The 26,427-nt window shown below is 45.5% G+C and overlaps 1 protein-coding gene across 5 annotated transcripts in view; it reads left to right on the forward strand.

The window, feature by feature from the left end:
- The window catches only part of znf827 (zinc finger protein 827), a 197,865-nt gene that overhangs the window by 15,572 nt on the left and 155,866 nt on the right, over window positions 1-26,427 (forward strand). The window lies entirely within an intron of this gene.

Consider the following 26,427-nt stretch of genomic DNA (forward strand, 5'->3'; position numbering starts at 1 on the left):
GGGGGGGGGGGGACACTGACAGTCAGGGACCTATACCGGACGACAGGATCGCAACACTGGTCGAACTGACAGAGAAATTCGGCTAGCCAGGGGGAACGAGCTACGGTACCTGCAGCTCAAAAACATCTTGCGAAAGGAGACAAGGACGTACCACAACTGCCACGACAGACACTACTGGAAGAACCTACTGGACGCAAGTATCCTTGAGAAAGGGAACTGTAGCGACATGTATGGACCAACTGGTGGAAAGGGACGACACTGTACTGGACGCAACAAGAAAGAAATGGGAGGATGACCTGGGGATTGAGATAGGGTGGGGACTCTGGAGCGAAGGCACTGCAATAGGGTCAACTCCACCTCCACGTTGCGCAAGGCTCAAGCCTGACGCAACTAAAAGTGGTACATAGAGGCCCGCTTAACAAGAAACCATATGAGTAGGTTCTTCCCGGAGATGGAGGACAGATGTGAACGTGCCAAAGAGGCCGGCCAACCACGCCCACATGTTCTGGTCTTGCCCCAGACTTGTGGAGTACTGGACAGCCTTCTTCGAGGCTATGTCAAAGTGGTGAGGGTGGAGCAATGCCGATAGTGGCAGGTCTTCGGGGTTCAGACCAGCCAGATCTATTCCTGGGGAGGAGGGCGGACGCCCTTGCCTTTGCCTCCCTTGATCACCCGCCGTTAAGAATCCTGTTTGGCTGGCGGTCAGCAGCACCGCCCAGAGCTTGCAGACTGGCTGTCCGACCTCTCGGACATCTCTCCAAATGGAGAAACTCCAATTCGCCATCCGAGGGTCAGACGACGGCTTCCACAGAACGTGGGAGCCATTCATGCCATTGTTCCGGGAACCTGTTTCGTGGCCAATGCACCAGAGGAAGAATAGCCAGTCGGTGGCCAAGAATCAGGGGAACATGGACGGGAATCGGGGGAAGGTTAGCCCGGGGGGGGAGGGGGGAGGGGGGAGGGGCTACGGGTTCGTTATGGGGGTTTGAATGGCAGCTAAGGCCCAAAACCAAATTGTAAATAACTGCCTATAAACATGTTGCCTCGACCATATTGGGAGTGTAAAATATGTATGCCGGTTTTAAAGGGGGCGGCCACAGTTGTTATTATGAAGATGCTTACCTGTAAATATACATGTTAATTTTTTGCGTGTTTTTTTTTCTAATAATTTGTAATTGCTGGATATAAAAATATGTAAACTCAATACAAAACATTAAAAAAAAACCCATGATAATTGATTCCACCTTAGGGAGAATCTGTGTTTGAGGGGGTGGATGGAGCTTAGAGAGATACAGGAAATGCCGTTGTGAACAGTTAGAGAGAAGGCTGTGGAGGTCACCAGGAGAGGTCACAAAGGAGCTGCTCCAGATTATAGACTTTTCGAGAAGGGTTCTTTTAAAAAATATATATTTAGAGTTCATTTTGTCCAATTAAGGGGCAATTTGGTGTGACCAATCCACCTACCCTGCACATCTTTGTGCTGTGGAGGCGAAACCCATGCAAACATGGAGAATGTGCAAACTCCATGCAAACAGTAACCCCAGAGCTGGGATCGAACCTGGGACCTTGGCACAGTGAGGCAGCAGTGCTAACCACTGCACCATGTGAGAAGGGTTCTAAAGGAACTTGACTTACAGTAGAGAATTGCTTCGTAAATACAAGTATCATCTTTGCCTGTCTGTAAGTGGAATGAGAGCTGTATGTTTATTGGAGGTGTGGTTTAATGAGAACTAATGTGTTAATGTAAGAAACTGTGTTAGATTGAAGTAAAAGTTTAAATATTGTTTCCTTTTGTTTTAATGTTTTATAAAATAACCAGGCCCTATTTCTTATGTTATCACTCTTGGAATGAATAAAGCATTCTGCACCGCATTAAACTAAAAATGTTATCGCATTTGGTCCAGCCTCCCGAGTCACTTTTGAGAGCTGACTCGGCATCTGTAACTCAGAGCAGGCTCAAGGGGCTGAATTTGCCTGCTCCTAGTTCTTGTGTACTTATGTAGATCAAAGGGGTGTAACCTTAAAATTAGAACAAAGCTGTTCAGGAGAGGGCCGAGAAAGCATTTCTTCACACAAAGGTGGTGAAATTCTGGAGGGATCTTCCCAAAGAAAAACTTATGAGGTTAGGTCAACTGGAAAATGTCAAAATTGTGTTTGCAAGATTTTTGTTTTGTAAGAGCATTAAAGATTGCAGAACCAAGAGCATTAAAGATTGCAGAACCAAGACCGGCATAGGGAGTTAGGAGCAGGCTTGGGATGCCAAATAACCTACTCTTGTTCCCGCATTCCTATTTTAATAGTTGAAATACTATGATAGAAGTATATAGTGTGTATCAGTCATTTGAAACTGTGACTCATGGCTGTTGTTGATATGCGAGTTGCTGCTACAACTGATTTGAAAATTGTACTGTACTTTAAATTGAGTATGTCTATTTAGCTCAGTGGGCTAGACAGCTGGTTTGTGATGCAGAACAAGGCCAGCAGCGCGGGTTCAATTCCCGTACCGGCTGAGAATTCAGAATTCTCCCTCAGTGTACCTGAACAGGCGGCGGATTGTGGTGACCAGGGGCTTTTCACAGTAACTTCATTGCAGTGTTAATATAAGCCTACTTGTGACAATAATTATTATTATTATTATTCATCCAAATATGCTACGTTATCTTTGCCTGACAGCCTCTAGCCTAAATGTTGTGGTGAGCGTGCTTAAGGGTCAATGTTGTCTTTTAGGTCTCAAAGCAAGAAGAGAGAAAATTACAAATATTGTCTATTTTACTATTCAATTAATATATCACGGAAGAAGTGAACTGAAGCTAGACGTACTGGAATACTCAGCAGATCAGTCGGCATCAATGGAGAGAGAATAATTTTAACATTTAAGGCAGGTTGACATTTCTTCAAAACTGGCAAAAATAATGCCAGTAGGAAGAACCACTGTAATAAACGCAAGTGCAGAGGAGGCAGGGAAAGAAAGGACAGGGTTAATGAACAAAAGGGGCAAGGTCTGTGATGGGATGGAAGACTGGAATGATTAAATAACAAAAAGGATGACTTGGAATGGTAATAGGAAAAGTAAAGAAACCAAAGGAAACCCCCCCCGCACTCCCCCCCCCCCCCCCCCCCCCCCCCCCCAGCCAGGGCGGCCGTGGACCATTCCCGACAGGCAAACGTGGTTATAATCACGCTGTTGGGAACTCGTCCAGTTTTCGGCGGTGAATCGCAGGCGGTGCGGTGGGGGGGGGGGGGGGGGGGGGGGGGCAGGGCCACCTCCGTCAATGGCCCCACAGACCAGAGAATCGTGGAAGCGGCGTTGTGCTGGTTTTCGGCCTCAATGCCCATTTTCCACCCTCGCACCAATCGCGATTTTTAGCGTGGAGGCTCGGAGAATTGCCCCGTGGTCTTTGTTGCCAAGCAAATCCAAGACAAATGTTGAGAACAGCACCCGCAATTCGTTATTCAACTAATTGATCTGACCAGAGCACTTGCCTCAGTAAATTGAGGCTCCGAATTCAAAGAATATCATAGAATTTACAGTGCAGAAGGTGCCCATCGATTCGGCACCGGCCCTTGGAAAGAGCACCCTTCTTAAGCTCAGGCCTCCACAACCCCACCTAATATTTTAGACCCCTAAAGGGGCAATTTGGCGTGGCCAATCCATCTAACCTGCACATCTTTGGACTGTGGGAGAAAACCGAAGCACCTGGAGGAAGCCCACGCAGACACGGGGAGAAAGTGCAAACTCTACACAGTCACACGAGGGCGGAATTGAACCTGGGACTCTGATGCTGCGAGGCAGCAGTGCGAGCCACTCTGCCGCCCAAAGATTTGTCTGTCCAAGATGCAAAGATTTGTATGTCCAAGATGCAAAGATTTGTGTGTCCAAGAAACTTTACCAAAAGCCTGCATCTACTTCAGGATGATATGACTGCAACTATCTTGAGTGACAAATCTGAAACAGATGGCTTCAATATCCAGACTGGTGTCAAGCAAAGCTGTATGATAGACCCCATTCTATTTATAATCTACCTGAGGGTGGCTGTTTGCCTCATCAAACAACTATTATCTGGTATCCGAATTAAATACCGCTTAGGTGGAAAGCTTGCAAACCTCAGTCTCCTGTTTGATAAAACTAAATTGACCACTATATAGATATACATGACCTGCAGTTTATGTAGGAGTGCGGTGTTGTCTATTTACACCAGATTTGCAAGCCACTCTCCAATTCTGCATATGAGGAGCTTGGCCTATCCTTTTTCCGATTAAGGGGCAATTTAGTGTGGCCAATTAGCCTACCCTGCACACCTTTTGTGTTGTGGGGGTGAGACTCACGCAGACACGGAGAGAATGTGCAAACACCACATGGACGGTGAACCCGGGTCCTCTGTACAGTGAGGCAGCAGTGCTAACCACTACGCCACCGTGCTGCCCTGGCTTGAATGCTAGCTTGAATTCAATCTGTCCTTGAATGCTGCCAAAACAAAACTCATCAACCCTGACTCGGTCAACCAAATGTTCCACCTTTCATATCTGTTCATAGATCCATAGAATCCATATACTGCAGAAGAAAGCCATTTGGCCCACTGTATCTGCACCGACCCTCAAAAACAGAACCCACCCAGGCCCACAGGCCTGCCCTATCAACATAACCTCCGTTAACTTGCATATCTTTGGACACTAATGGGAAATTTTACATGGCCAATCCACCTAATCTGCACATCTTTGGACCTGGAGGAAACCCATACAGACATCGGGAGAACGTGCAGACTCCAGGTCGGAATCGAACCCACGTCGCTGATGCTATAAGGCAGCAGTGCTAACCACTTTGCCATTGTCGCCAGTGTCAAAGGAAAGATTCTGGAATATGTTGAGCACTTCGCATAGCTTGGCAGCCCCCCTCGCTCAAAAGGTCATTATTGACGAGATCCGGCACAGGATTAGCTGCATGAGCTCAGCCTTCAACGAACTACAGCAGTTATTGTTTGACAACACTCCCCTCCTCTGTATATTAGCACTTCTGTTGACTTCTGGAGGTTTCACCATTCCACTCCTTTTTTTTCCAATATTTTTTTATTCTCCTTTTTCACATTTTCTCCCAAATTTACACCCACCAACAATAAACAATAATCAGCAACAAATATGTCAATCCCAATAGCAGCAATCCTATCCTCCCACCAACCCCCAAACATTAGCCCGCATGTTTACATAAACAAATGACAAAAAGGAATCTGGGATTACCCATAGTCACCTTTAATACACACAGCCCCCCCCCCCCCCATCCTCCCCCCCCCCCCCTTCCCCAAACTAATGTTCGATGTTATCCAGTTCTTGAAAGTGCATAATGAATAATACCCATGACTTGTAGAACCCCTCCGTCATTCCCCTCAGTTCAAACTTAACCTTCTCAAGGGCCAAGTATTCCAACAGGTCCCCCCGCCACGCCAGGGCACAGGGTGGAGAGGCTGCTCTCCATCCCAGCAGGATCCGCCTTTGGCCGATCAACGAGGCGAAGGCTACGATATCTGCCTCTGCACCCATTTCCAACCCTGGCTGGTCTGACACCCTGAAAATGGCCTCCAGGGGACCCGGGTCCAGTTCCACATGCACCACCTTGGAAATTACCCTAAAAACCTCCTTCCAGTCCCCCCCCCACACACACAACGCTCACACACATCTTCCACTCCTTCAAAGAATCGGCTCATCCTCGCCCTCTGGAGGTGTGCTCTGTGTACCGCCTTCAGCTGTATAAGCTGCAATCTCGCACATGAGGTGGAGGCATTTACTCTCCGGAGCACCTCGCACCAGACCCCCTCCTCTATAACCTCTCCCAACAGCACGGTAGCATGGTGGTTAGCATAAATGCTTCACAGCTCCGGGGTCCCAGGTTCGATTCCCGGCTGGGTCACTGTCTGTGCAGAGTCTGCACGTCCTACCCGTGTGTGCGTGGGTTTCCTCCGGGTGCAAACAACTACGAGACTCTGACCTGCTGAATTATTGATGGATAGAAGACCAAAGTTTCCCTGGATCTGTACATCCAGATGTCAAAACAAAAGTGGGAAGAGACAAGAAAAGTACGAGAGACATATGATTATCATGCAAATATTTTAACCTAATGAATAAGTTTGGCCATAACCAACGTTGGCTACCTGGAATTATTCTTAACCAAAGTGGTTCAGTGGTAGTGAAGTTGAACAATGGAAGAGTTGTGCACAGACACCAAGATCATGTTCGTCTACACCATGACTCGGAGAAGGGAAAAGTTCCAGATAACACAATAGAGGGAGATACTGCTTTGGAAATTCAGCAAATGGTTCCTGTTGTACCAGGACGCCCAAGGACTCTACTCCAGGAGAGGGGCACTCATGCACAGGTACTCAACCTCTTCCTGCACCCTGAAGTTCAGTTGAATTGAGTTGACTGAGTCACCAGTGGTACTGCACAGTTCACAGCGTAATCGCTAAGTTCCTGAAAGACTGCGGTAAATAAAGGCATTAGTTTCATTGTATTTGTGTCTTTAAGAGGGAGTAAAATTTGCGTGGGGGGAGAAGTGTTTGAGTTATTATTATGCATCATATTTAAATCCATTGCTGATGTCATCAATACATTCTGTGGCATCATTAGTTGTTTCTTGTGTACATTCGTATTTAACTATTGTTGTTAGTTATTTGGATGTTTAATAGCTACTCCTATTTTTGAGTCCATACTTGTTTTAAACTTACTTATTTTTATGTATTAAAGAAGATGAACTTTTTAAAAGTATTTTTATTCCACAAATTTTCAACATTTTACAATTTACAACAACCCAAAGATCCACCAACCCATTAGCCCCCCCACTCCCTCAGCAGTCAGTGGCAACCAACTCCCCAAAATGCAAAATAAACAAACCCCAACTACTGTAGAACCCATCACTTGCCCCACATAGAGCGAATTTCACTTTTCCAGGGCCAAACCTCCAGCAGGTCCTCCCACCACGCCGCGGGTACAGGGTGGGGATGCTGACCTCCACCCCAATATCAGCGAGGCTCAGGCTAAAACATCTGCTCCACACCAGCCTGCAGCTCCGGCCGGTCCAACACGATTAACTTTAATTTAAGATTAACGCGTTTTGACTAACATTTTGTGGTCAAGCTACCAAACGACCAGGTCTTACCAGGTTCCATTCCCTTAACACTCCTGTGCTCATTGATCTACTTTGACACTGTCGAGCCACATCTTAATTTTAAAATTCTCATTCTTGTTTTCAAATCCCTCCACTACCACATTTGAGATATCTGCACTCCCTCTTTCTGCCTTGAGGATCCCAGATTTTAATTGCTGCATCATTGGTGCCCACAACTTCTATAACTTAAGCCATAAACTCTGGAATGCCCTCTCTATGCCTGTCTACCTCCCTGGCTTAGGCTTTAAGCTTTAGAATACTCTCTCTACACCTCTCTACCTCCCTTTCCTCCTACCCCTCTGACCAGGCTTTTGGTCATCTGACCTCATGTCTCCTTGTGTGATTCGCTGTCATATTTTGTTTTATAATGGTCCTATGAAGCGAATGGGATGTTTCATTAGATTAAAGGCGTTCTGGAAACCTAAGTTCAAATAGTACTTCCCAGAGGGTGCAGGAGTTTCTACTTTCTGCCATGCAAGATGGGCCCCATTGTGCATGGTGTAATCCTAATTTTACTACCTTTTTGAGATCCTGCATTTTAAACTAACATTGAATTCCTTAAAACTATTTTTGTAAGACCGTGGTCCTGTCCTCCTATTATTGTTTTTAATGTAAGGCACGAGTTCCTAAACTTTCCTTTCCAGAATCTTCACCACTTGCGTCCTTTTAACATGTTTAACCTGAGACCTGGGAGGCAAGTTTTTCTGGAACTCTGGTTTGGTTGTGGAAAAGGCTAGAGTCTACTCATGCAACTTCAACTTGAGAGGAGCACTTTGTATTTGATCTTCTAATGATGGAATACTGAAATATAAATTTCTGAAACTTGTTCCCATGAAGCATAGAGTACCTCCAACTGTTTCTTAGAATCAATGATTTTAAGCTTGAGTAAGTCAACCGAGAGAAGCTTCTTGCATTTGTATTTTTTCTGGATATGTTCAGCTTTCTGTAATTTTTTCTCATGCATATTCTACACCAGTGTTCTTCAAACTTTTTTCCGGGGACCCATTTTTACCAACCGGCCAACCTTCTTGGCCCACGCCGGCTGACCTTCGCGGCCCACGCCGGGCGGCCCACACCGGCCGACCTGCGTGACCCACCATTTTCTCTTACCTTGTTTGCTGCTGACAAAAATGGAGGAAATGGTTTTGGGTCCCTTTGGCCCCCGTACACGGTCCTCCAATGGAACCTGTTGGATGAAGGTGAAGCCTTCCGGTGTCAGAAAGTATGGAGTCTCCATCTGTCCAAAGTTCTGCATTTTTTTCCTGTAAAATTTTATCAAATAAACCCCACCTAACTGGTTTAAAAAAAAATAAAATGAATAAAATAAATGAAAAAAATAAAAATTAAATGAATAAACACCCCCCAAACTTGTAAAACAAAAAACTGCGACCGTTTAAATAAGGAAAGCGGCCGCACTGCGCATGCGTGTCCGATCAGCGGATAGTTTTGCGCGCAGATGATCTGGCACGCATGCACAATGCGGCCGCATTTTTTTTTACATGTTTGTGGCCATTTTGAAGGCCGCTTGCAGCCGGCGTTATTAACAGCATGCAGATTTGCGCAATCTGGAGCGCCACGACAGACGACTCCGTGACCCTCCCGACATCCGCCCACGACTCTCCCGACATCCACCCGCGATCCACCTGCAGGTCGCACCCCCGAGTTTGACAATGCCTGTTCTACACAATATTGGCCTTGTCTGCCTTGTCATTCTAATTATTTACCAGTCAACGATTATTTACTTGACCTTATGGATCAGCTGAACTTCTGTTCCCAATGAATTTCCATTGAAAACCAAATGTTGTTCTTATCCATCTCTTTGATCCTCTCCCTGTCTCGTTAATATACTTTTTTCTATGTTGATTTTGAAAAAAATGGTTTTCTATTTGTCTCTATATGAACTGAATCTAGCAGCCAGTCTCTGTGTGAGTTCTAACACCTAACAAGGTAAAACCACTTAGTTACTGCTTGTTTTCTTCTTTAGATTTTAGTTCAAAGTTTATAGGTTGAACTGTAGTCACTTGAATGACTAGGCTTCCTTTTTAAGTCGACTTACTGTTGCACCATAATAGGGTATACACAACTGAGGGCAGGAAATGTTCTTATGACTGCCATGCAAAGCAATCTGAAGATATTCTAAAGCAAAATTTCAAGTGCTTTAGGTGTAGTATTGCTCTTTGGTAAATCATGTATACTAATAGAGAAATCTGATGTTTTGGGGATCAGAAATTCCAACATCAAGATAAAGAAACAACTTGTATTCCTACAGCACCGTTAACATTACCAAGCAAGAAAATGTGGGAAAGCACACTGACCTCCAACCATTTTGACATGTTATTGCTGTAGTGTTTACAGGTCAGATCTTTGACAGAGTCTGAACCACCCATAATGCTACAGATTTAAAGCTAAGAGATAACTTTGCTTGTTAGTTGTTATTGTGAACACAGCACTATTATGACTGGACTCTGGCAGCCCTCTGCTGTTTCACCCAACTGACCAGTCTTGTGTGAGCACAATTGCGCATTTTATTAATATCATGCCTTGATGTAATGAAATGTCCCAAGGCCACAAAATATGACACCGAGCCACATGAGGAGATTCTAGGTCAGATGATCAAAAGCTTGGTTAAAGGGGCATGTTGGAATAAGTGTCTTAAAGGAGAAGAGTGAAGTAGAGAGGTATAGGGTGGGAATCCCAGAGCTTGGGGCCAAGGCAACTGAAGGCAATTATAATTGGGAGTGCACAAAAGACCAGATATCAAGATACCTCTTGAGGATTGTGAGGTTCGAGAAGATTACAAGGGCAAGCCCATGGAAAAATTTGAAACCAAGTATTAAATTCTAAAATCAAGACATTGACCTTGACTTGGAAGCCAATGTAGTTCATCGAACACAGTGAGTATTAGGGGAAAAAGACTTTTGCAGGCTAAGGACATGTGTAGCAGAGATTTGGTTGACCTGTTTACGCAGGGTAATGTGGGAGACCAGCCAGGAGTTCATTGGAATAGTCAAGTCTTGACATCAGAGGTTTCTGCAGCAGATGAGCTGAGACGGGGGCAAACGCAGATGCAGTATTTTGACTGAGGTTATCATAATGGAACCCAAACTTTGTCCTCATTTGGAACCATGCAGGAAAACGTTACAGATAGCTATCAGTTGTGTGCACTCTGGCTGCTGTTTTTACAGTTGTTACCCCAAGAATGACTTTTATTTTTTATTTTTAAATATGTTTATTCAAATTTTCCATAATCAACCCAAACCAGAATGAAAGAATGCAAGAAATCACATGCAAATATAAAAGTCCTAACAGACGCAGACGAAAGAGAGGGTTCCTAACAGACGCAGTGGAAAGAGAGGGTTCCTAACAGACGCAGTGGAAAGAGAGGGTTCCTAACAGACGCAGTGGAAAGAGAGGGTTCCTAACAGACGCAGACGAAAGAGAGGGTTCCTAACAGACGCAATGGAAAGAGAGGGTTCCTAACAGACGTAATGGAAAGAGAGGGTTCCTAACAATCGCAGTGGAAAGAGAGGGTTCCTAACAGACGCAGACGAAAGAGAGGGTTCCTAACAGACGCAATAGAAAGAGAGGGTTCCTAACAGATGCAATGGAGAGAGAGGGTTCCTAACAGACGCAGTGGAAAGAGAGGGTTCCTAACAGACGCAGTGGAAAGAGAGGGTTCCTAACAGACGCAGACGAAAGAGAGGGTTCCTAACAGACGCAGTGGAAAGAGAGGGTTCCTAACAGACGCAGACGAAAGAGAGGGTTCCTAACAGACGAAGTGGAAAGAGACAGTTCCTAACGGACGCAATGGAAAGAGAGGGTTCCCAACGGGCGCAATGGAAAGAGAGGGTTCCTAACAGACGCTGTGGAAAGAGAGGGTTCCTAACAGACGCAGACGAAAGAGAGGGTTCCTAACAGACGAAGTGGAAAGAGACAGTTCCTAACGGACGCAATGGAAAGAGAGGGTTCCCAACGGGCGCAATGGAAAGAGAGGGTTCCTAACAGACGCAGTGGAAAGAGAGGGTTCCTAACAGACGCAATGGAAAGAGAGGGTTCCTAACAGACGCAATGGAAAGAGAGGGTTCCTAACAGACGCAATGGAAAGAGAGGGTTCCTAACAGACGCAATGGAAAGAGAGGGTTCCTAACAGACGCTGTGGAAAGAGAGGGTTCCTAACAGACGCAGACAAAAGAGAGGGTTCCTAACAGACGCAGTGGAAAGAGAGGGTTCCTAACAGACGCAATGGAAAGGGAGGGTTCCTAACAGACGCAGTGGAAAGAGAGGGTTCCTAACAGACGCAATGGAAAGAGAGGGTTCCTAACAGACGCAATGGAAAGAGAGGGTTCCTAACGGGCACAGTGGAAAGAGAGGGTTCCTAACAGACGCAATGGAAAGAGAGGGTTCCTAACAGACGCAGTGGAAAGAGAGGGTTCCTAACAGACGCAGACGAAAGAGAGGGTTCCTAACAGACGCAATGGAAAGAGAGGGTTCCTAACGGGCACAGTGGAAAGAGAGGGTTCCTAACAGACGCAATGGAAAGAGAGGGTTCCTAACGGGCACAGTGGAAAGAGAGGGTTCCTAACAGACGCAGACGAAAGAAAGGGTTCCCAACGGACGCAGTGGAGTTTGTATGTGGAGTTGCTGGCTGATAAAAGGGTCTGCGAAAGGATAGGGGAGGCTATACAGAATTATGTGGAGCTGAATAAGACGGACGAGGTCTTCACCACTATAATGTGGGAACCGTTAAAGGTGGTGATCGGGGGGAGTTTATTTCAATCCGGGCACATAAAGAGAAGGGGAAGCTGCTGGGCCCAGCTTGGGCCACTGTGCGGAGTCTGCACATTCTCCCCGTGTCTGTGTGGGTTTCCTCTGGATGCTCCGGTTTCCTCCCACAAGTCCCAACAACGTGCCACGTGCCTGTTAGGTGAATTGGACATTCTGAATTCTCCCTCGGTGTGACCAAACACGCCGAAGTGTGGGATTTTCACAGTAACTTCATTGCAGTGTTAATGTAAGCCTACTTGTGACACTAATAGAGATGATGATGATTGTTATTAGTGGAGGTCGTTCTGAAGCTGGATCGAGGTACTCGGTGGCCTCTTTTGGGAGAGGTCGGAGGGGAAATGGAGCATTAGGTCTCCCTATATGCAGTTGATCTTCTGTATGTTATGGATCTGATGGAGAACTTTGATAGGATCATGGGGATATTGGGAGAGTTTGGCTTGTTTTTGGGGTATAAACTTAACATGGGGAGAAGTAAGGTATTCCCAGTTAATGTGCGGGAGAAGGGTTTGAAGAACTTGTTCCGACATGCCTCGGTTCCACGTTTCAGACGTGGGAGGGGGTGGGGGATAGAGTGCTTTAGAGACCTATTTGGGTGGCCGGGCTGGGGTGGGGGGGTTTGCAGAGTTGAGGGAAAATAGGTTTTAATATCTGCAGGTCGGGCACTTTGTTAGGAAGGAGACATTTACGAAGCTACCGTCTCCGGCGCTGCAGTGTAAGATTTTGTCCGAGGCCGAGATTGGGGAGGGAAGGATCTCTGGCACATGGGGAGTTGATGGAGAGAGGGCGGACATCAGTGGAGGAAAGAAGACTGAAATGGGAAGAAGAGCTGGGGGTAAGGGTGGGGCTATGGAATGACGCTTTATGACGGGTAAACATGTCCTCGTGCGCAATGGAGTCTCATCCAATTTAAGGTAGTGCACAGGGCGCACATGACAGTGTCAAGGATGAGTTCGTTCTTTTCAGGTGATGACCTCCCCCCGGTCAACCCCACAACCTGAATGTTCTGCCTCCTGGATTTGTTTCCCAGGTCATTCAACTTGGCTCTTCGCGATTTATTCATTTCATAGCCAGACTGGACTTGAGCGAGACAACCTGATCACTGTCATCCGATAAAGCAACCTCCAAGCGCAGGCTTGGAGGGCCGAAGGGCCTGTTCCTGTGCTGTAATTTTTCTTTGTTCTTGTTCTACTCTTAATCATGACTCTGTGGACTTGTCTCACTAGTTTTCCCTGGAGCCACTCGAATGGATCTTTGATCTTTTCAGATCCTTCAATGCAATTTGTCGGTGTTTCTCAAACTCTTTTGCCCAATATACGAGTGAAAGCCTCGGCAGTTAGTGGAGTGGATGGAGAGAAAGAAGCCGATTCTGCCATCTTACTTCCCGTGGAGCCCCGAGAGGGTTCAGACTCCGTCGACGGATTTCTGCTCAAAACTTTCTTATCTTTGTTTTTTCGGGCATCTCAGCAACAGAGGACTCTACTCGACAACTATCAAAAGTTTCCAAGGACTGACGCCAAGAAAAAGGACAAAGGGATCAGTTCTCTAGCGAAAGTCACCTCGTGCGCATCTTCCCCCTACATTATGCCACCGGAAGTCCCAAGAATGACTTCTCAAGACTAATTTTTGTATAACATTATACCTTTCTTCAGCTCACTCAATATGGATCAAGCATCAAACTGGGATTTTGCTGGTTTATCTAACTTGGTGCAGTTACCCACTAAGCTATTTGCAGAGCGAAAGAAGTTTTCTTTCTATAGGCTCTATGTTTACACAGATTTTCTCAGATGTATAGTCATATGTAGCTTTGAAATAAAACAGTTTTATGATAAATGCCACAAAACACCGTAAATTACATTGCACAAATTTACGATGCCCATCATAGTACTCCAACTTTAATAGCTGTACACACTACAGATGATGCTAGCTGCACTGCAAAAATAATCTCTGATTAATACCAACAAATCCCACAGGCTGTAAAACAAAAACACACAGGAATACTTTTTCTGTCCAGTCTAAACATTGATCATCTCTTCTTCAGTCATGGGAAAAAACACAGAAAAGTACCTTTTTGAAAGTTCACCCTTCTCGGGTGATCCCGAATAGAGCAGAGATTTTTTTATTTCCTAATACTGAAGCACTGCTTGAGGGTTCTTAAATATGTTCTTGTATCTCTTGCTGCTCAGGTGCTTTCACTTTATAATGCTTTTGTTGTTTTCTCACTTGTCTCTGAATGATGATACTACTCAGTAACAGATTGTCTCGTATTATAATTTAGGCCCAGATGATTATTGCAAGTTTTAAACTGATTTGTTTTCCAAATCTTTTCCAACTAAGAGGCAATTTAGTGGGCCTCTCTCTCTCCCCACCACCCCCTTGCTTTCCCTTCTGTTGGTACAGAGGCGAGAGTATCCGGTCTCTCCAGCGCAAAGTTTATTGCTTGTACCATTTGTTTTTTTGTAGCAATGTGATGTGAACTGTTTTAAGAATCAGTATACACCCTCCCTCCCCGTACATTAATACTGAGGGGAGGGTACCCGGTTTCTCCAACACAAAATTAGTGTTTGTACCGTTTGGCCTTGTATATATTTTTTTACTGTTTTAATAAAAAGATATGGCCAATGCACTAAGCCAGCACATATTTAGGTTGTGGGGTGAGACCCACGCAGACACAATTTTAAACCGATTCAGTGGAAATGTATTGCTTGCACCCAATTTTCTGAGGTTAGCTCAATTCACATACTTCAATTACAGATTTGTACAAATTAAGAGATCAAACTTGTAGAGGAAGTGGAAAACTCCTGTGTACAGAGGAAAGGGATAATTCAAGGGAGGGGAATAAATTAGTCAACTGAATGTAGAATATGAAGCAAAATTCTTGGCAAGTTCAAAGTAGTTCCCCCAATAATGACCTTTCCTGTGGCTAAAAAGAGAAGGGACTGCAGGCAGAATAGAGGGAACCCAAAGTACAGGCATAAGCTTGAAGGCAAGTAGCCAAACAGACACACTGGTCGCTGAAAGTGATGTTGCATGTGAGCAGGGTGGCCTCTCTGGCACTTTTGCTACTGTCTTCATGGGGTATAACTGCAGCATGCCTGGAAGAATGATCCAAGCTTCATGCTACAGTTGACCATTGTTGTCACTGGATATGCAATTCCTTTATTGCACAGCAGATGTTTAATTTGATTTTGATTTGATTTATTGTCACATGTACCGAAGTACAGTGAAAAGTATTTTCTGCAGCCAAGGGAACGTGCACAGTGTGTACGTAGTAGACAAAAAAGAATAATTGACAGAGTACATTGACAAATAGTACATTGACAAACAGTGATTGGTTACAATGCAGAACAAGAGGCCAAACAAAGCAAATACATGAGCAAGAGCAGCATAGGGCGTCGTGAATAATGTTCTTACAGGGAACAGATCAGTCCGAGGGAGAGTTGTTGAGTCTTGTAGCTGTGGGAAGAAGCTGTTCCTCTGTCTGGATGTGCAGGTCTTCAGACTTCTGTACCTTCTGCCTGATGGAAGGGTCTGGAAGAAGACAAAGACTGGGTGGGAGGGGTCTATGACAATGCTGTCTGCCTTCCTGGGGCAGCAGGAGGTGTATACAGAATCAATATGAGGGTGACAAGCTTGTGTGATGCATTGGACTGAGTTCACCACACTCTGCAGTTTCTTGCGATCTTGGGCTGAGCAGTTGCCATACCAGGCTGTGATGCAGCCGATAAAATACTCTCTATGGCACATCTACAGAAGTTTGTGAGAGTCGATGCAGACATGTCAAATTTCTTTATCTTCCGTAGGAAGTAGAGACTTTGTTGGACTTTCTTGACTGTTGCATCAATGTGAGTGGACCAGGACAGACTGTTGGTAATGGTGACCCCAATTGTTGATATTGATGATCTTGCAATAGACGTGGGAATGTGAGGATGATCTTGCAATAGATGTGGGAATGTGTGGAAGAACCTATGTACACAGGTGGCACTAGGATGTGTTACAATGATGATGTTTCGATGATCATGTTTTAAGATTGTTACTTTTGATTTGTAAGATGTTGAGAGTTTAGGATGGTATCTTTAAATTCAGGGTAAATGAGAAGGATCACATGACCTATGCTAGAGCCGACCTGACTGTAAAAGTTGGATGATAATTAGTAAGGATCAAAGAGAAGAGACAAAAAGTGTTACTGAAAGAAAGGTGACCAATATTTACATACGAGGACAATCACAGCTTCACAGCTGTTGCTTTGTCCACAATGAAAAGACTTAGGCCAGAATCAATAGTTGCTCAGACAGGTGCTGTCTCGACCTGAAAGTTCATAAAATCATTTGAGAAAACATAAGGCACATGTCCTGATGCCATTGCACACTCTCTTGATATTTTGGTCGGCGGGTACACTTCTGACTCGCATACGAGGCCACCAACAGTCAAGAAGCCAATTTAAATGAATTAAACAGAAATTGACTGGGATTTTACGTTACCCGTCTACTTTTATGGTTGGCGGATGAGCCGATTGGTAAAGCGGCCTTTACGTTTTGGTTGCAAGCTCAATCCAGGGCAGGATAAAGTCGAGGCTCAAATAAAATTAATAAATGTGCCTTGGCACTGTGGTCTGTGTATGATTATGCTCGTAAACACTTGTGGCATAGTTTTTCCACTGATATTTTTAAGGGTTAGCAGCTCCTTCAGACACTCTGCAGCCGCTGTTCCCCTGAGGGAGATCATTGAAAGCACCAGTCTGCACGCTTCCTTTTCTCAGAAACTGCCCTCCTTCCACCTCCCCAGTAGCACTCGACCGTTGACAGCGCACATTTCATACTGGATGACTGGTAATTGGCCAGCCAGAGTAATATCATATTAACAACGCGATCTCTGATGGAAACAGGTTTCCCATATGCTCCTGTCCATGCTGACTTTGGGCGCATGGTAGCATAGGGCGTCGTGAATAGTGTTCTTACAGCAGCACGGTAGCATTGTGGATAGCACAATCGCTTCACAGCTCCAGGGTCCCAGGTTCGATTCCGGCTTGGGTCACTGTCTGTGCGGAGTCTGCACATCCTCCCCGTGTGTGCGGGGGTTTCCTCCGGGTGCTCCGGTTTCCTCCCACAGTCCAAAGATGTGCAGGTTAGGTGGATTGGCCATGATAAATTCCCCTTAGTGTCCAAAATTGCCCTTAGTGTTGGGTGGGGTTACTGGGTTATGGGGATAGGGTGGAGGTGTTAACCTTGGGTAGGGTGCTCTTTCCAAGAGCCGGTGCGGACTTGATGGGCCGAATGGCCTCCTTCTGCACTGTAAATTCTAAAAAAAAAAGCTCAGGCCATAAAGCTGAAACCCATAAAGGTAGTACTGGTATCAAATTTGTAAATAGCTGTGCTGAAAGCTGCCTGGGTGAAAGGCTCTTGTGCTTTACATGGAATTCCTACAGTACAAAAGGAGGCCATTTGGCATTTCATGTCTGCACCGACTTCCCTGCCCTATCCCCGTAACTCCACCTCACCGGCACATCTTTGGATAACCCCATCTCCAAGTTGAAATATCATTTAGCTAAGCTGTTTCCCATTGCCATTCCCACTGGGTTAGGGGAAGATACTTTCAGAATAAAAAGAGGAATATCACAGTTACAGCTTTGGTCTTATGTAGTCTGCAGTTGAGGGACCAAAAGAGAAGAATATTACGGTGGCTGCAGCTGCACCTTGAGCAAAAAGTATACTAACTATATTGTTCATTGTGCCGAATACAGGTGAGAGCTTGTGCTCAGTTAGGAGTCAATGAAAAAGAGAACAGAGAACAGAGAACAAAGAAAAATTACAGCACAGGAACAGGCCTTTCGGCCCTCCAAGCCTGCGCCGATCCAGATCCTCTATCTAAAACTGTCGCCTATTTTCTAAGATCTGTATCCCTCTGCTCCCTGCCCATTCATGTATCTGTCTAGAAACATCTTAAATGACGATATCGTGCCCGCCTCTACCACCTCCACCGGCAATGCGTTCCAGGCACCCACCACCCTCTGCATAAAGAACTTTCCACGCATATCTCCCGCAAACTTTTCCCCTCTCACCTTGAACTCGTGACCCCTAGTAATTGAGTCCCCCACTCTGGGTAAAAGCTTCTTGCTATCCACCCTGTCTATACCTCTCATGATTTTGTAGACCTCAATGAGGTCCCCCATCAACCTCCGTCTTTCTAATAAAAATAATCCTTTTCTACTCCAACCTCTCTTCATAGCTAGTGCCCTATATACCAGGCAACATCCTGGTGAACCTCCTCTGCACCTTCTCCAAAGCATCCACATCCTTTTGGTAATGTGGTGACCAGAACTGTACGCAGTATTCCAAATGTGGCCGAACCAAAGTCTTATACAACTGTAACATGACCTGCCAACTCTTGTACTTAATACCCCTACCGATGAGGGAAAGCATGCTGTATGCCTTGACCACTCTATTGACCTGCGCAGTCACCTTGAGGGTACAATGGACCTGAACACCCAGATCTCTCTGTACATCAATTTTCCCTAGAGCATTTTCATTTACCGTATAGTTCGCTCTTGAATTGGATCTTCCAAAATGCATCACCTCGCATTTGCCCGGATTGAACTCCATCCGCCATTTCTCCGCCCAACTCTCCAATCTATCTGTATTCTCTGACAGTCCCCTTCACTATCTACTATTCCACCAATCTTTGTGTCATCTGCAAACTTGCTAATCAAACCACCTGTACCTTCCTCCAGATCATTTATGTATATCACAAACAACAGTGCTCCAAGCACGGATTCCTGTGGAACACCACTGGTCACAGTTCTCCGTTTTGAGAAACTCCCTTCCACTACTACTCTCTGTCTTCTGTTGCCCAGCCAGTTCTTTATCCATCTAACTAGTACACCCTGGACCCCATGAGACTTCACTTTCTCCATCAGCCTACCATGGGGAACCTTATCAAATGCCTTACTGAAGTCCATGTATATGACATCTACAGCCCTTCCCTCGTCAATCAACTTTGTCACTTCCTCAAAAAATTGTATTAAGTTGGCAAGACATGACCTTCCCTGCACAAAACCATGTTGCCTATCACTGATAAGCCCGTTTTCTTCCAAATGGGAATAGATCCTATCCCTCAGTATCTTATCCAGCAGCTTCCCTACCACTGATGTCAGGCTCACCGGTCTATAATTATCTGAATTATCCCTGCTAACCTTCTTAAACAAGGCGACAACATTAACAATTCTCCAGTCCTCCGGTACCTCATCCTTGTTCAAGGATGCTGCAAAGATATCTGTTAAGGCCCCAGCTATTTCCTCTCTCACTTCCCTCAGTAACCTGGGATAGATCCCATCCGCACCTGGGGACTTGTCCACCTTAATGCCTTTTCGAATACCCAACACATCCTCCCTCCTTATGCCGACTTGACCTAGAGTAATCCCTCTCTCCTTATGCTGACTTGACCTAGAGTAATCAAGAGGTTGAAAGATTTGCCTAGCTTGGAGCTAGAGGAAGAAATCCTCTAATTCTCGAAGGAGACAGGAACTTTTAAGCTGTGGGAGCAGACTGGGAGAAAGCAGTCTGTTGGAAGCCAGTAGAAGTAGTGCAGAGGCCATTAGCAACCAGGGGTGTTCCTCATTTTTAAATCATTGAATGCGAATGCCATGAGGCTAAAGCTGAGAAATCCGCAGTCGTCAAGTTTTGAATGAATGTTGAAGAGTCAGTTATCTATAAGGAAATGGAAAGATCCCCATGAAATTTCATACTGCAGAGAAAAGCTGGAACATAGACTTTAAATCAAAATGAATTCCAGCAAACTTAGTTTAACTCCAGAAGGAAAAGTGAATGAACCCTCAAGAACATAACGCATAATGGAACTCTTGGGTGAAATTAGAAAGCAAAAGGGAAGTTGGATTTGAAGCCTTGACAAACTTCAGTGTTAAGTTAGTAGGAGTGGCCTTGTTCATTTTTAAAAAATGTATGGTGAAGGTTTTTGGTTTTTGTTTATAAATGTGAAATCTTGTGGTGTAAATTGATTACTGGGTGTTTGAATTTCTCTTTAAATTTTAATCTCTACGGAGATCATAACACCACAGAGGTCATGACACCTGGAACTCTATCTACGAAGATCATGGAAATGAAGACAATCAATGATTTCAAAAGAAAATTGGATGGCTGCTGAGGGAAATAAAGCTGCAGGGCTATGGGAATAAAGCAGGGGAATGGGACTGAATGCATTTCAGAAAGCCAGCATGGACCTGATGGACTGATTGACCTCCTATGCTATATATGTGAAGGCATTAGAGGGAATGCAGAAAAGATTCAGAGATGAGGAAATTCACTTGCGTAAAAGAGAAGCTGCGATTGTTCTTAGTGTAGGTTGAGAGGAGATTTGATGGAGGTGCTCAAAATCATGAGGGGTCTTGACAGAGTAGATGGGGAGAAACTGTTTCGATTGGTGAAAGATTCGAGAGGGGAGGTAGCAGTATAGTGGTAATATCACTGGACCAGTCCAGAGGTCCTGGCTTGACGCTCTGGGGACATAAAGATTCTAATCCCACTCCGGCAGCTGGAAGAATTTAAATTTGGTTACTAAACCTGGAATATAATGGCAGTCTTAGTAATGGTGACCATGAAACTATCATTAATTGTTGTAAACATTTCTATGGTTCACTGATGTCCTTCAGGGAAGGGAATCTGCCATCCTTAGCTGTTCTGGCTGACATGTGACTGCAGACCCACAGCAATGTGGCTGTCCCTTAACTGCCCTCAGAAATGGCCAAGCAAGCCCCTTAATTCAATTGCCATTAAATGCTGGCCGTGCTAGCAATGCCCACATCCCATGAAAGAATTAAAACAAAATAAGAGGGAACAAATTTAAGGTAATTTGCAAAAGAAGCAATGGTGACATGAGAAAAAGCTTTTTTTTGCAGCAAGTGATTAGGATCTGGCATTCACTGCCTGAGGGTGTGATGGAATGAAGTTCGTTCAAGTCATTCAAGAGGGAATTGAAAAGGAAACATGTACAGTGCTAGAAGGAAAAGGAAGTGGCAATAGGTAAATTGTTCCAGCAGAGGGCCAGCTCTGGCATAATGGGCTGAATGGCTGCTTCCTGTGCTCTAACCGTACTGCGATTCTATGACTTTGAGCTGGCAAAGCGCGCTCCTTGACTTTTGACTGATTTGGCCTATAGTAATTAGCATTTCCTAATGTCTTGCCAGAATACTTAATGGAGTTGCCAAGTTAAGAGTTAGCCACACCACTTGGGGCAACTAGTTAAGATAAATGTAACTTATTGACCTCCCTTTCACGCAGTGCTGTGAAAATATGACTCCTTGTGATAGGACTGTGACGGAACATCTAATATTAGTCAGTCAGAAGTTCACATATTTTAATGATAATCTTGTTGTCCCAGCTTCTTTTGGGACAAGGAGCCACCGTATGCATTAACTAAGCCCTAGTCTCCTTTATCTATAACAGAAAATCTAGGCTAATATTTTGGTTTGGTGTATTTCTGTTGTCATTTCATATTTGATCGTCATTAATGAGAAATATTGAGCTGATTGAAGTCTGATTTTTCTTTATGGGGAAAATAATAAACTTTACAAAAGTATAATCACTTTGTGATAACTGCTCTGCCAATTTTGATTAATGGATGCTCATCCCCGACCAGAAGACTCTCTTAACTTAAAGGATCAATGATTATACTGACCATGTGTTTTGATACTTGAAATGACGTCAGAAAGGAAATCAAACTGGACTGGGGGAAAAAGAATCCCTGCATGTAATAAACGTTAAAATTAGACATGGAGAAGCAATAGTTTGAATTGTGGATTTCATTGTGCTTTAAATTCTCATTTTTTGTAATGACCAAAACCAAAAAGAAAACAAACAGGAAATAGCCTAACAATAAATAACACCCACCCTGCCTCCATTTATTAACCCCAGAGGTGTCCTCCCTCAGTAGAGTGTGTCAGGATGAATCGGGTGATGTCTTAACTATCCTTGAAGAAGTCAATAAATGGTTTTCATCTCCGGGCAAACCCCTCAAAAGACCCTCTCAAGGCGAACTTGATTTTTTTCCAAGCTAAGGAATTCCGCAAGATTGCTCACCCACACCCCTGACTTTGGCAACCCTCAGTCCCTGCATTCCAACAAGATCCGTCCGTCTCCGGGCTACCAGGGAGGCAAAGGCCAAAACATCGGCCTTTCTTGCCCCCTGGACTCCCAGGTCTTCCGACACTCCAAAAATCGCGACTTATGGACTCAGGTCAACCTTCACCCTCAGCACCTCAGACATAACGCCCGCCAGAATCCCTCCGGTTTCGGACAAGCCCAAAACATATGGACATGGTTCGCAGGTCCCCCCGCGCAATGCCCACACCTATCCTCCACCCCCTCAAAATAACCTGCTCATTCTGGCCATCGTCATATGCGTCCTTGTAGAGGTCCTCTTCCACCTTGGGAAACTCCAATCTGTAAAGAAAACAACAAACTCCATGTGGAGTTTCTTTTGCTCTTTCAACAACCCAGCCTTCGGGGCCTCCAAATACCACCTGTCCACCCACATGATCTCATCCACCAGCCTAGCCATCTCTGCCCACTCTGTCTTATCCCAATGTGCACGTATCGATATAAATTTTAACTCCCCCTGACGCAGAGCCGATATCGAACCTGGGACCTCGACGCTGTGAGGCAGCAGTGCTAACCACTGTACCACCGTTCTGCCCTCGCAGCTCACCTCCTAATATCTCCACTGAGGGTGCTGCCCCCCTCCCCAACTTCCCTGTCCACTTGCAAGCCCATCCAATGCGGTACGTGGCCCAAAACCACAAATCGGCAAATACTCCGAGCCGACCACCTCTGCTAGCAGAGTTTTATCTATCACAAAACAATCGATCCGCAAGTACACCCTGTGGACATGGGAAAAGTACGAAAATTCCTTCATCCTCTGCCTCCCAAACCGCCACGAGTCAACCCCTCCGATGCGCTCTATGAGCCACTTCAACGCCTTCGCCACCACCAACATCCTCCCCAACCGCATACTCGACCTGTCCAATCATGACTCGATAACCATATTGAAATCCACCCCCCCCCCAAATAATCAACCGGTGCATGTCCAGGTCCAGGATCTTCCCCAACAACCGCCTCTCAAATTTAACATCATCTCATTTTGAGGCACAGGTGTTCACCAAAACTACTGGCATCCCCTCCAATTTCCCACTCGTCATCATGAACCTTTCCCCGAATCTGCTACTATATTCCCCACCTTAAATGCTACCTGCTTATTTATCAGCACCACCACCCAACGCATCATCTCATCTAATCCTGAGTGAAATACCTGGCCTGCCAACCCTTTCCTTAACCTAGTCTGGTGCTCAATCTTCAAATGTGTTTCCTGTAAAAATGCCACATCTGCCTTTAATCTCCTCAAGTGCACGAACACACGCAACCGTTTGACCGACCCATTCAGCCCTCTCACATTTCATATGATCAGCCTGGTTTGGGGGGAACCCTGCTCTCTTTTTCTCCCCCACCCCCGATCAGCCCTAGCCCGCCTTGGGACAACCCCCGGCCTGCGCCACGCGACCTTCCAGGCTCACCCTAATGTCCACAGTCACCAACCCCTCCTTATCGCACTAACCGTCCTGTCAGCATTCCTCCCCCCCCCCCACCCTGAACAACACACTAATCCCAATTACCCCCCCCCCCCACCAAACACTCCAACCACCTGTTCAGCCCCAACTGCGTTTCCGTGAATTAGCCCCAGCCATGCTAGCCCCCACTGGTTTCCCTGCCCCCACTCGCACACTTACATGGTGCAAACAACACCATCCTCACCCCCCCCCCCCCAAAGAATCCCATAAGAAAGAAATGCTACTTCTCAAGCTTAATGAAGCCCGCCATGTCATTGATCCAGGTCTCCACGCTTGGGGGCCTCGCGTCCTTCCACTGTAGCAAAATCCTTCGCCGGGCTACTAGGGACGCAAAGGCCAGCACACCGGCCTCTTTCGCCTCCTGCACTCCCGGCTCTACCCCAACCCCAAAGATCGCGAGTCCCCATCCTGGCTTGACCCTGGATCCCACCACCCTTGACACCGTCCTCGCCACCCCCTTCCAGAACTCCTCCAATGCCGGGCATGCCCAGAACATATGGGCATGGTTCGCTGGACTCCCCGAGCACCTGGCACACCTATCATCACCCCCAAAGAACCTACTCATCCTTGTCCCAGTCATGTGGGCCCTATGCAGCTCCTTGAATTGGATGAGGCTAAGCCGCGCACACGATGAGGAAGAATTTACCCTCTCCAGGGCATCAGCCCATGTCCCATCTTCAATCTGTTCCCCCAGTTCCCCCTCCCACTTCGTTTTCAGCTCCTATAACTCTCATGATGACATAATTCAAGTATATATTAAATTCCCCTTTGAAAGTTACTACTGACTCTGTTTAAACCACCCTGTCAGGCAATACATTCAAAATGGTAAAAACTCATTGTGTAGCATACATTATTAACCTTGTTGCGGTAGGATGGATCCCCCTTTTGCATCTCTCAACTAACCACAACGAGATAGTGTTTAAACCCTCGAGTGTTGGTCGATTAGTAAGCTTGCGGATAACACCAAGGTTGGTGGAGTGGCAGATAGTGTTGAGGATTGTCCAAAGTACAACAGGACATAGATAAGTTGGAGACTTGGGCAGAGAAATGGCAAGTGGAGGTTAATACAGACAAGTGTGAGGTATGCATTTTGGTAGGTTTGACATTGGAGGTGAAATATACTGTAAATGGCAAAACTCTTAGGAATATAGAAAGTCAGGGAGATCTGGGCATGCAGATCCACAGATCTTTGAAAGTGATACGGTAGTCAAGAAATCATACGGAATGCTTGCCTTCATTGGATGGCCATCAAGTATAAAAACTGGCAAGTCATGCTACAGTTGTATAGAGCCATAGTGAGGCGCCACTTGGAATATTGTGCAGAATTCTGGTCACCAAACTACCAGAAGGATGTGACGGCTTTGGAGAGGGTGCAGAGGAGGTTTACCAGGATGTTGCCTGGTCTGGGGGGGTGTTAGCTATGCGGAAAAGCTGAATAAACTCAGACTGTTTTCATTAGAATGACAGAGGTTGAGGGGTGACCTGATAGAGGTCGACAAGATTATGAGGGGCATGGATAGAGGAGATGGGCAGGCACTCTCTCCCAGGGCGGAGGGGTCAGTCACCAGGGGGCATAGGGTTAAGATCCGTGGGGCAAAATATAGAGGAGATGTGCGGGTCAGATCTTTATACTCAAGAGGGTAGTGAGTGCCTGGAACGTGTTGCCAGGGGAGGTTGGGGAAGCAAATACATTTAATGACGTTCAAAAGGCATCTTGATGGCAGCACGGTGGCGCAGTGGTTAGCATTGCTGCCTCATGGCGCCAAGGTCCCAGGTTCGATCCCGGCTCTGGGTCACTATCCGTATGGAGTTTGCACATTCTCCCCGTGTTTGCGTGGGTTTTGCCCCACAACCCGAAGATGTGCGGGGTAGGTGGATTGGCCACACTAAATTGCCCCTTAATGGAAAAAATGAATTGGGTACTCTAAATTTATTTTTAAAAAGGCACTTTGACAAATACATGGATAGAATGGGTATAGAGGGATACAGCACAAGGAAGTGCTGAGGGTTTTGGCCAACGTTGATATCATGTCCAGTACAGGCTTGGAGGGCCGAGGGGCCTGTTCCTGTGCTGTATTGTTATTTGCTGTGACTTTCAAGAGGGCACAAGATCAGCTTTCTCGTTTTTAAAAAAAGGTTAATTTCTCAGCACCTGAAATGTAGTCGCAACAGCACCCACTCACTCTTTCACAGAAGAAAAAAATTATTCCAAAAGAGGTAGCATGCACTTAAATTGAAATTACAGTTCCTTACACTTGGCAACAATAGATTTAGGGCCCAGTTCTGCAAATCAATAGGTGAAAGGGTAGCCCCACTTTCTCCAAAATGCTAAGAGTTGCTGGGCAATGCCCTTTTGCTGGGTGTGATTCTTTGCTGTAGTCTCTGTGTCCCAAGACTGTATGGCCACTGGACAGTTTTGGTAGACATTTAGATAGTAATAGTCAAGTCCTCAGGAGATATTGGTTGCATTTTTTATTTCTTCACAAACGAATGTCTGGAAGGTTTCATTTAGTGATCTGGCCATGCAAGCAGGTTACTTCCAGCCTTGGGCAGTCTCATGTATGTTTCCCCAAAGAGAAGGCAAGTCCCTGACCCCGAGACTCAAGGAAACGTGTCTATGTTCCATTCTGCTTTTTAAAAGCAAAGTGTGCCATCTTTTGTACAAATTTGCGGGCATAATTTTGTGTGCATGGCAATCTCCCCATAGTTCTTTCCCACTTATCTTAAATATGTATCCTTAAATTACTTGCCTCCTGCAAGTGGAAAGTGTTTTTATATAATCTGTCAAAATTCCTCAGAATTTTGAACATCTCACTTGACTTCCATTTAACTATTTCTGCTCTGAGATCAATCCCAACTT

Source organism: Scyliorhinus canicula, chromosome 3 (assembly GCF_902713615.1).
Source record: "Scyliorhinus canicula chromosome 3, sScyCan1.1, whole genome shotgun sequence".
Lineage (NCBI taxonomy): Eukaryota > Metazoa > Chordata > Chondrichthyes > Carcharhiniformes > Scyliorhinidae > Scyliorhinus > Scyliorhinus canicula.